Genomic DNA, 9,495 nt, shown 5'->3' on the forward strand with positions numbered 1-9,495 from the left:
GCCTCGATTCCCTCACGCACCAAATAAAAGCTGGGATGGTAGCCGGCGCTGATAAGACCAGCACTTGGTAGAGTAAGAGATTGAGATCTTCCTCCACAAATAGTTTGAGTCGGACCGGAGCTACATGAGACCCTATCTCAAAAATAAAATAAAATGACATTGGATTGATGTGTAACCAGTCTCCTCCACCACCCTCTCACCCCACCCCAAGAGTGGATTTTTTGTCCATTTGCTCTGAGGGCCCTGTGGGACAACACAACCCCTCTGTGGTGGGAGGGAGTGGGATATGGTGGTTCCCAGGCTTCTTCCTGACCCCTCCCCCCAGGTAATTAGAAAGCACCACCTCTGGTAGGCAGATGCCTAAGCAGATGGTGCTGGCTGTGCCCTAGTGACAAGTCTCCCATGGCGTCACCTCCTGCTATAAACCCCTCCCTCTCCTGCCAGAGCCCAGTCCCTCAAGGACAAGGAAAAAAGTCCTACCTGCTCCTTGCTGGACTGCTCTTCAAACATAAACCCCTTCCCCCCCCCCCTTCCAGCCTCAGCCTCAGAGGCTGATCCGTTCACACCAACAACTATCTATATGACGTCCAAGTACTTTTAAGTCTGAGGCTCCCTCCCTGAGTCCTCCTGGACCACTTGGCGGTCTCCTTCTCTACAAAGTACCTGCTCGGACACCTCTCTCTCCTTCCCTCCCTCCCCGGCACCCTCAGAAGAGACTCTACCATGGCTCCCTGCCATCACCTGTGAAGATTGTCTTGGTAACCACAGGTCTTGTAGTGCTCCTACCCCCGCCCCCAACACACACACACAGACACACACACACACACACACACACACACACACACACACACACACACACACAGGGACACACACATACACACAATGTCTTAATTTCCCAACAGCTCAAGCACCCTAACTTTCTGCATGGCTTCAATGTAAACCAAAGGGAAGATTCCTTAATGGGAACTCATCAAGTCTGTGAGGGCAGGAGAAGAAACAGGGAATACCTATATCTTCCTTCCACACCTATCTGATGTCAGTCTCTGAGGGCCTCCATCCCAAGCCTGGGCCTCCCTCAAGCCCCTACCACCAAGTCCTCATGTTCCCCTAAAGAAAGCAACCTGATGCTTGGAGAGGGGCTGGTGCAGTGTGCGTGCACAGAACAGCTGTGCAGGGGAGACCCAGGCAGCCATGTACACGAAGCTTTGCTGAAGGGGAGTGAGGAACCCGGCTGTGGCTGCTGATCTGAGAATGGCAGGTCAAAGCCTTACAGCATTCTTGGGGGGCTGCAGGCTCTGGCAAGAGTGATTCAGTTCCTTTGCTGTCAGGAGATTGGAATTTCGTGGTTACTCCTTGAGGTCTGAAGACCAGAGGGAGACATGACTAGCTAGCTTCCCGATTGCTTCCTGCACTGAGCTCTAGCCTGGGGTACCCCTTACCTTAGACACTAAAGCTCCCTGCAGCGACCCACTGGGCATGGAAGGGTAGGGCACTCATCCCAGGACAGGAAATGAGGTGCTGAAAAGGGAAAACCTGGATATTCAGGAAGCCCCTAGGGTCCTCAGAAAATGTTCTAGGAAGGGAAATCCTAGAGCTCAGGTCCAGGCAGGAGCACAGTGAACATTTTAAACTGAGCCATGTTCCCAGCCCCTCACTGGGGGATTCCAGGCAGGGGCTCTACCACTGAGCCACACCCCCAGCCCCTCACTGGGGGATTCTAGGCAGGGGCTCTACCACTGAGCCACGCCCCCAGCCCCTCACTGGGGATTCTAGGCAGGGGCTCTACCACTGAGCCACGCCCCCAGCCCCTCACTGGGGGATTCTAGGCAGGGGCTCTACCACTGAGCCACGCCCCCAGCCCCTCACTGGGGGATTCTAGGCAGGGGCTCTACCACTGAGCCATGCCCCAGCCCCTCACTGGGGGATTCTAGGCAGGGGCTCTACCACTGAGCCACGCCCCCAGCCCCTCACTGGGGGATTCCAGGCAGGGGCTCTACCACTGAGCCACTTCCCAGTCCCTCACTGAGGAATCCTAGGCAAGTGCTTTACTGCTAAGCCAAACTCCTAGCTCACCGCCCCCTCTTGAGGCTGTGAGTTCTTGGGGCCTGAGTTTTATTCCTTTTCCTTACAGTCCTGGAATTTTGCTGACCTTGAAGCTGGAGAGCAGGCCCAGTGTGGCCATACACACCTTTAATCCCAGCACTTGGGAGGCAGAGGCAGGCAGATTTCAGAATTTAAGGCCAACCTGGTCTATATAGAGGGTTCCAGGACAGCTGGGGACTACATAGAAAAACCCTGTCTGGAAAAAGCAAAGAAAGGGAGAGACAGATGAGACCAAGAGACCATCCAGGATCTGGCCATCATATCACCATGTGCATTCCAGAGAAACTCTATTTACCTGTCATGCCAGGAGGCATACTGAGACATCCACAGTTGTCTTTCTGACTCTTGTGGGTACTTTCCCCCCCCTTGGTCCCTTTATTTTCCATGTCACCTTTCCTCCTCTATAATCTGAACCCATATATAAACTTTTTACCCCACACTCACTGAGCAGGATTTGAGTCCTGTGTGTTTGATGTCTCCTAATAAGCCCTGAGTCACAGCTTTCATTTCAAGCGACCAAAATTAATTCTTCCGTATTTACTGACAACGGGGACAGGGTTGGGTCCCCTGACTTTTTGTGGCAGAGCAGGTAAGAGTGCCAGCCTGGCCCTCAGACTCAAGGTGTAGTTTTTACATCCCGAATCACTCTGCCAGTCCCTGGTTGAAACTGATGGACTGAAGAATTGAGCTATCCCCAGTGATTACAGCACCCTGTACAGACTGAGCCAGGGATCTCCAGTTCAAGTCAAACCCACGAAGTCCTGAGGATACAGGACTGTCCCTTTTCCCTCTAATCTCCTGAGAATGGTAGAACAGGCCATCTGCCTACCACCTTCCTCCTGGTGTCTTGAGGCCCCAGCAGTAGACTGCCCTCCCATGCAGGGTCCTGGGAAGATCTATGGAGACCAAATAAGTGAACCATTAACTCAGCAGGAAGCCATCCAAAGCAGCCTACACCCACCACTGCTTAGAGTGGGCAGCCTGGGAACCAGCCTCCCTTAGCAGGGCAACAGAGGCCAGGGAGGCTGGGCATGGTGGTGCACACCTGTGATCCCAGCACTTAAAAGGCAGAAGCAAGAGACGCAAGAGTTTAAGGCCAACCTCAGGGACATGAAATCCCATTTCAAAAAACCAAAAGTAGGGGGCAGAGGACATAGCTCAGTTGGCAGTGTTTACTGTGCAAGCACAGGGACCTCAGTTCAATCTCCAGTTGTCACCTAAAAACCCGGGCATAGTGGTGTGTGCTTATAATCATAGCACTGGGGAGTTAGAGACAAGCAGCTTCCTGGGGCTCACTGGCAGCCGCCCTTGCTTACCTGTTGAATTGAATCAGGCCAGTGAGAGACCCTGTCTCAAAACAATACAAGCCAGTTGTAGCACACGCTGGTAGGATTTGCTGAAGGAGGCAGAGACAGGAAGATCACGAATTTGAGGCCAACCTGGGCTACACATTGGGCTGGAGAGATGGCTCAGCGGTTAAGAGCACTGACTGCTCTTCCAGAGGTCCTGAGTTCAAATCCCAGCAACCACATGGTGGCTCGCAGCCGTCTGTAATGAGATCCGATACCCTCTTCTGGTGTGTCTGAAGACAGCTACAGTGTACTCACATAAATAATAAATAAATCGGGGTTGGGAATTTAGCTCAGTGGTAGAGCACTTGCCTAGCAAGTGCAAGGCCCTGGGTTCGGTCCCCAGCTCCGAAAAAAAAAAAAAAAAAAAAAGAAATCTAAAATTCAAATGAAAGAAAAACAAAAAACAAAAGCAAAGTCTGAGGTTGAGACTCCAGCCTTAATTGGCACACATGTGTGCCTGTGTGCCATGCATGCATACATACATACATACATACATACATACATACATACATACATACATGCACAAGGATAGAAGTGTCCCTGAAGTCATGGCAAGGCAGCACAATGTGGTAGGTCTGGGACTTCTTTTTAAAAAAAACACATACACCGGAGACGGGGTTCAGTCAAAACGGCCCAATGAGGCACAGTGCAGAAGGTTCTGTCACTCCTGGCGGAGGGAGAAGGGATGGGGTTGACTAGAAGCTCAGCACAGCCAGCTCCAGAGGGGAAAGGGGGAGGGCAGGGGCACAGGGGTGGAGGGAGACAAGGGTAGAATTAACACAGCAGCTGATTCCCATCAACTGGGGTGGGCACTACCCAAGAACAGATTAGACAGACTCCAGCTGCAAGAGACAGCCGCCCCATCCAGATCCACCCATCTGCCCGCTCTGCCCCGCACCCCTCACCACTGCCCACATTCTGTGTGGTCCTGGGCCAGTTCCTGGCTCTCTGCAGGCTGAGGGCTTCACTCTACTCTGTAATAGGGACATGGCTGGTGCCTTCCACTCTGGTGCTTGCAGGCACAGTTCAATGGACTCAGTTGCTTGATTGATCCTGAACCCCAGTGTGGGTTTGAGCCTGGTTCCTTTGACTAAGTGGCTGGGCCAAGGTTCAGGGGGCACTCTTTGGGGTACCCTGAGAAGCCCTAAATGGTTTCCCTTTCCCACCCCTCTTCATGCCTCATCTTGGTACTGACTGCGTAGACAAGAATAGCCTGTTTACCTGCCATTCTCCCAGAAGGCGGTAACATTTTTCTCCTCATCCAGGTCTGCCACAAAGTAGGCTCAATGAGCACGCTGCACAGGGGTGGAGGATGGACAGACAGACTGTGGGTGCGTGAATGGGTTGGCTAGACGGGTGGGAGGATGGGTGGATGTGTGAGTAGATAAATGGGCAATTCGGTGATGGGAGAATGGATGGAGTGGGGAGGTGAATGGAATGGAATGGATGGGACGGGTAGGTAGGTTAAGTGGGTGGACGGACAAACGGATAAAGGGATAAATGCATGGACGGGCAGTCTGCTGGATGGAAGGGTGTTTAAATGGTGTAGGTGGGTGGGTGGGAGGATGGAGGGACAGATGGGATGTCGGATGGATGGATGGATGGATGGATGGATGGATGGATGGATGGATGGATGGACAGATGGATGGACGGATGGATGGATGGATGGATGGATGGATGGATGGACAGATGGATGGACAGATGGATGGATGGATGGATGGATGGATGGATGGATGGATGGATGAGTGAGAGGATGTTTAAACGGTGTGGGTGGATAGACAGACACCAGGAAAGATGTATGGATATATTTGTGAAGGTGCCACATTCTATGAGAGCAGAGACCACCAAGGCTCGGCCCGTGACTAAATTAATGGACAGGTGGCAGCTGGGAGAGCACACATGCACACATGCTGTGGGAATGAGGAGTCATTCTGTTGCCGCTGTCCTCCAAACCATGGGTCCCAGGAATAAGGTGCATCAGGACCACCTACTAACCTCTGAGCTGGCCCAGGACACAGATCTCAAGGAGGTAGATGGGACCAGTACTAGGTCCCAGGTGCTCTACACAGAGAACAGTACCACAGCTACTCACACAGGCTTCCGAGGGTCTGTCTCAAAGCCAGGGGTTGGGAGGGAATAGGAGGGGAGAACTCATCTGCCTGGGAGCTGAACTGTCCCTGCCTAAACTTATCATTGAGCTCCCTGTGATCACGTGAGGGCCGCCTTAATGTGATTTGTGATACCCAGTGACAGAGTTTGACCACCACCCAGACCCACTTCCTGACATCCTGCAGAGGCCAGACCCCTTCCAGGGAGATGCCAGAGCCACCACAACCCAGTCAGCCTTTGTTTCTTCAAGAATGGCCAGCTTGTGCAGCTGCCACATGCAGGCAGGGGTGGGCCCGGTGGTTCTGGAGCCTCCTGGTCGTGACCCCATGCCAAAGCAGTGGGATGGGATCCCAAAAACAGTGGGAGGAGGCTCTGGCCTGGTTGTGGTAGCAGAGGTCAGAGTCTCGAGTGGGACACTGCTTACTGAAGGATGGCGTCTCTGTCTCCCTGCCTGTCAGCTCTTCCTCAGGAAAGTAGTCTGATGCTTCTCCTCCTTTATTTTATTTTATTTGATTTGTATATTATTTAGTAGTTCTAAATAGAGGGGTTGAATTTAAGCCCTCAATGTAGCTAAATAAATACTCTAACAATGAGCCTCTGGGGGATTCTAGGCTTGTGCTCTACCATTGACCCACACAACCAGCCCCTCACTGGGGGATTCTAGGCAGGGGCTCTACCACTGAACCTCACCCCAGCCCCTCACTGGGGGATTCTAGGCAGGGGCTCTACCACTGAGCCACACCCCAGCCCCACACTGGGGGATCCTAGGCAGGGGCTCTACCACTGAGCCATACCCCCAGCCCCTCCTTGGGGGATTCTAGGCAGGGACTCTACCACTGAGCCACGACCCCAGCCTCTCACTGGAGGATTTTAGGCAGGGGCTCTACCACTGAGCCACGCCCCAGCCTCTCACTGGGGGATTCTAGGCAGGGGCTCTACCACTGAGCCACACCCCCAGCCCCTCACTGGGGAATTCTAGGCAGGGGCTCTACCACTGAGCCACACCCCAGCCCTCACTGGGGGATTCTAGGCAGGAGTTCACTGAGCTATAGCCCCAACACATTTCTGCTCAATTATGGTAACCAAAACTGTGTCTTGGCATTTGTTGTTAGATGTCCAGGATCCAAATCACCTTAAATAAAAACCCACTGACCCATAGGCTCTACAGACAGCAAGGAACAAAGTGGAGCTTGCTAAAGAGAGACGGGGGATGGGGGGGTTGGGCGGGGAGATTCAGAAGCCCGTTTTCCTTCCATGCTAACCTCAGCTGGTCTCTGCCACCCTGGAACCTCCTGTCCCCTCCCTCAGTGAATCTCTGAGCCACCTGGCAATGCCTACTCCTACAGTGTACATACTCCTGCAAGACTAGACTCTACCTTTGCCTAATGCCTCCTAAGGAAGCAAGGAGAGAAAACAAAAGCTGGTCCAGGCAGTCTCCAAGCCCCGCCCAGCTTTCTCTGGCTTAAGACTCCAAGGGCACAACAAACCTAGAGGTTCGGGATGACTGACTAACATGGACTCACAGGATTCTTCATGTATGTCAACTGCTGCACCACACTTGGGCTTATACACCCGCTGTAGCTCCCTACTCTCAGGTAGCATCACGAGCCTGAACTTTAGGCTCCTGCTCATCCTAGATTTCTCTCCCATTGGGTGCTACCCTCACATAACCCCTCAACACAGGACAGGATCCCTCCGCCTGCCCATAGTATCTAGTCCCCATGCTGGGTCAACAAGATGGCTCAGTGGGTTAAAGTGCTTGCTGCCAAGCTTGAGGACCTGAGTTTGATTGCTGGACCAACATGGTGGGAGGAAAAACTGACTCCTGCAAGTTGTCCTCCACATTCATACTACACATGCTAGGCACACATGCTAGGCATACACATGCTAGGCACACACATGTACACAAGTAAAGAGATTGAAGAAAAAAACATATTTTTTTCAATTCACCACACCAAGAACAATGGTTCATACTGGTGGTGAGGCTAGCCCATCACTCGGGAAATCTGAAGCAAAAAGATTGCTTCAAATTTTAGGATAGCCTGGGGGTACATCTGGAGACCCGATATTGGAGTTAATAGGAGCCAAGGAGGTGGCATGGAAGCATATGAGCTTTAATCCAGATCCCTAGCCATGTATGGTGGCCTACAGCTCACCTGTAATCTTGAGGCTAGGAGAGTGGGCAGGTGGGTCCCTGGGAGCTCGATGATCAGCTCCTCCAGCCGAACTGGTAAGCTAGGCTTAGTGAGAAATCCTGTCTCAAAAAGTAAGGTGCTGAGGGGTAGAGAAAGATACCTGATATAGATGGCCATTCTCCACACATGAACTCCCAGATGAACGCACGCACTCACGCGCGCACACACACACACATGCACACCAGCAAATAAGAAAGCTAAATCAATTCACCCGTGCCAAGCAAAGCTGAGAAAAGGGAAAAGTCAGGGACTATGATGGATGAGTGGGTGAAGCCGGAGGGAGCATGAGTGGTCGGTCAGGCCAACAGGAAAACAAGAAGTAAACAGAGTCTGTCACTAATTCTCTGATGCCGTGCTGGTACCTTGTCTCTTTGGGGCTGTTGTTGTCATCCTGGCATGGAGCGCCCCCCAGCCCTTTCCACACTAGCTTGGACGCTCTTGGATGCCATTCCTGTCCCATCCTTAGGAAGGTGAACAAAGCTGGGCCTAGTGGTGAAAAGCTGACATTCCAGTTACTTGACAGATGGAGGCAGGAGGGTTGCCAGTTTGGGAAACAGTAAGATTCTGCCTCAAAATAAAACAGTGATTAGAGAGCTGGAGGTGTGGCTCAGTGGTAGAGCCCCTGCCTAGAATCCCCCAGTGAGGGGCTGGGGGCGTGGCTCAGTGGTAGAGCCTCTGCCTAGAATCCCCCAGTGAGGGGCTGGGGGCGTGGCTCAGTGGTAGAGCCCCTGCCTAGAATCCCCCAGTGAAGGGCTGGGGGCGTGGCTCAGTGGTAGAGTCCCTGCCTAGAATCCCCCAGTGAGGGGCTGGGGGTGTGGTTTAGTGGTAGAACCCCTGCCTAGAATCCTCCAGTGAGGGGCTGGGGGTCTGGTTTAGTGGTAGAGCCCCTGCCTAGAATCCCTCAGCATCCAGGCTCCCTCCTGCCTAGTGCAAGGACCTCCTCACAGACCCTCACAAACATGGCAACAATAAGCAAGGACAGCTCAAGAGAAATAGACGTGTGCTGAGCACTGAGGAGAAACCAGGGTGCTGATAAACCACCCAGGTCTTACAGGACGTGGCATCCCACAAAGTCTCACCCACAATGCAGCTGCTGAGAAGTGGTGGGCCGCCCTTCAGGGACTCTCCAGGGTGGCTTTCCTGGCGTGCCTGGTTCCTCATGAGCTGGGCATGTGCCCGACAGTGTAGTCCTAGGAGGCCTGCTCGCTTTCTCTGGCCTTCTCGCAGGAGGTCATTGGAGGGCAGAGGATGTAGCTGCAGTCAGGACATGTGGCCGCCAAGAGCGGAAGGATCGCACTGGGGGCTTCCGCAGGTAATGGCCTTGATGGATTAGGGACGCTGGGACAGGAGCCAGGTCGCTTGAGGGTCTAAACAAGGGCTTGCAGAGGACAGAAGTGACAGAGCCATCCCCCACCTATCCCTGGCACCCCCAGGGCTTCCAGGTGGCGCACGCTGAGGACCCAGGGATGGGAGGGGCCTGGTGCAGCTGTTGGCTCAGCTAAAGGTTTAATCTCCAAAACAGGAAGGCGCGTATTGACACAAGCCACAGCCACAGACGGAACTGGGCCTCAGACTTGCCAGCTTCAGCTCCTGGGCCCCCTCCTGCCTAATACAAGGACCTCCTCACAGCTCCTGCCTCCTAACACTGGTGGGCCCAGCTTCTGGTAGCCCCTCACATCACCACACCACAGGATTAAGTACCTCTTCTGCTTTGCAAGCTCCAGGATGGGGGGGTG

The sequence above is a fragment of the Rattus norvegicus genome, chromosome 12, assembly GCF_036323735.1.
Source record: "Rattus norvegicus strain BN/NHsdMcwi chromosome 12, GRCr8, whole genome shotgun sequence".
Lineage (NCBI taxonomy): Eukaryota > Metazoa > Chordata > Mammalia > Rodentia > Muridae > Rattus > Rattus norvegicus.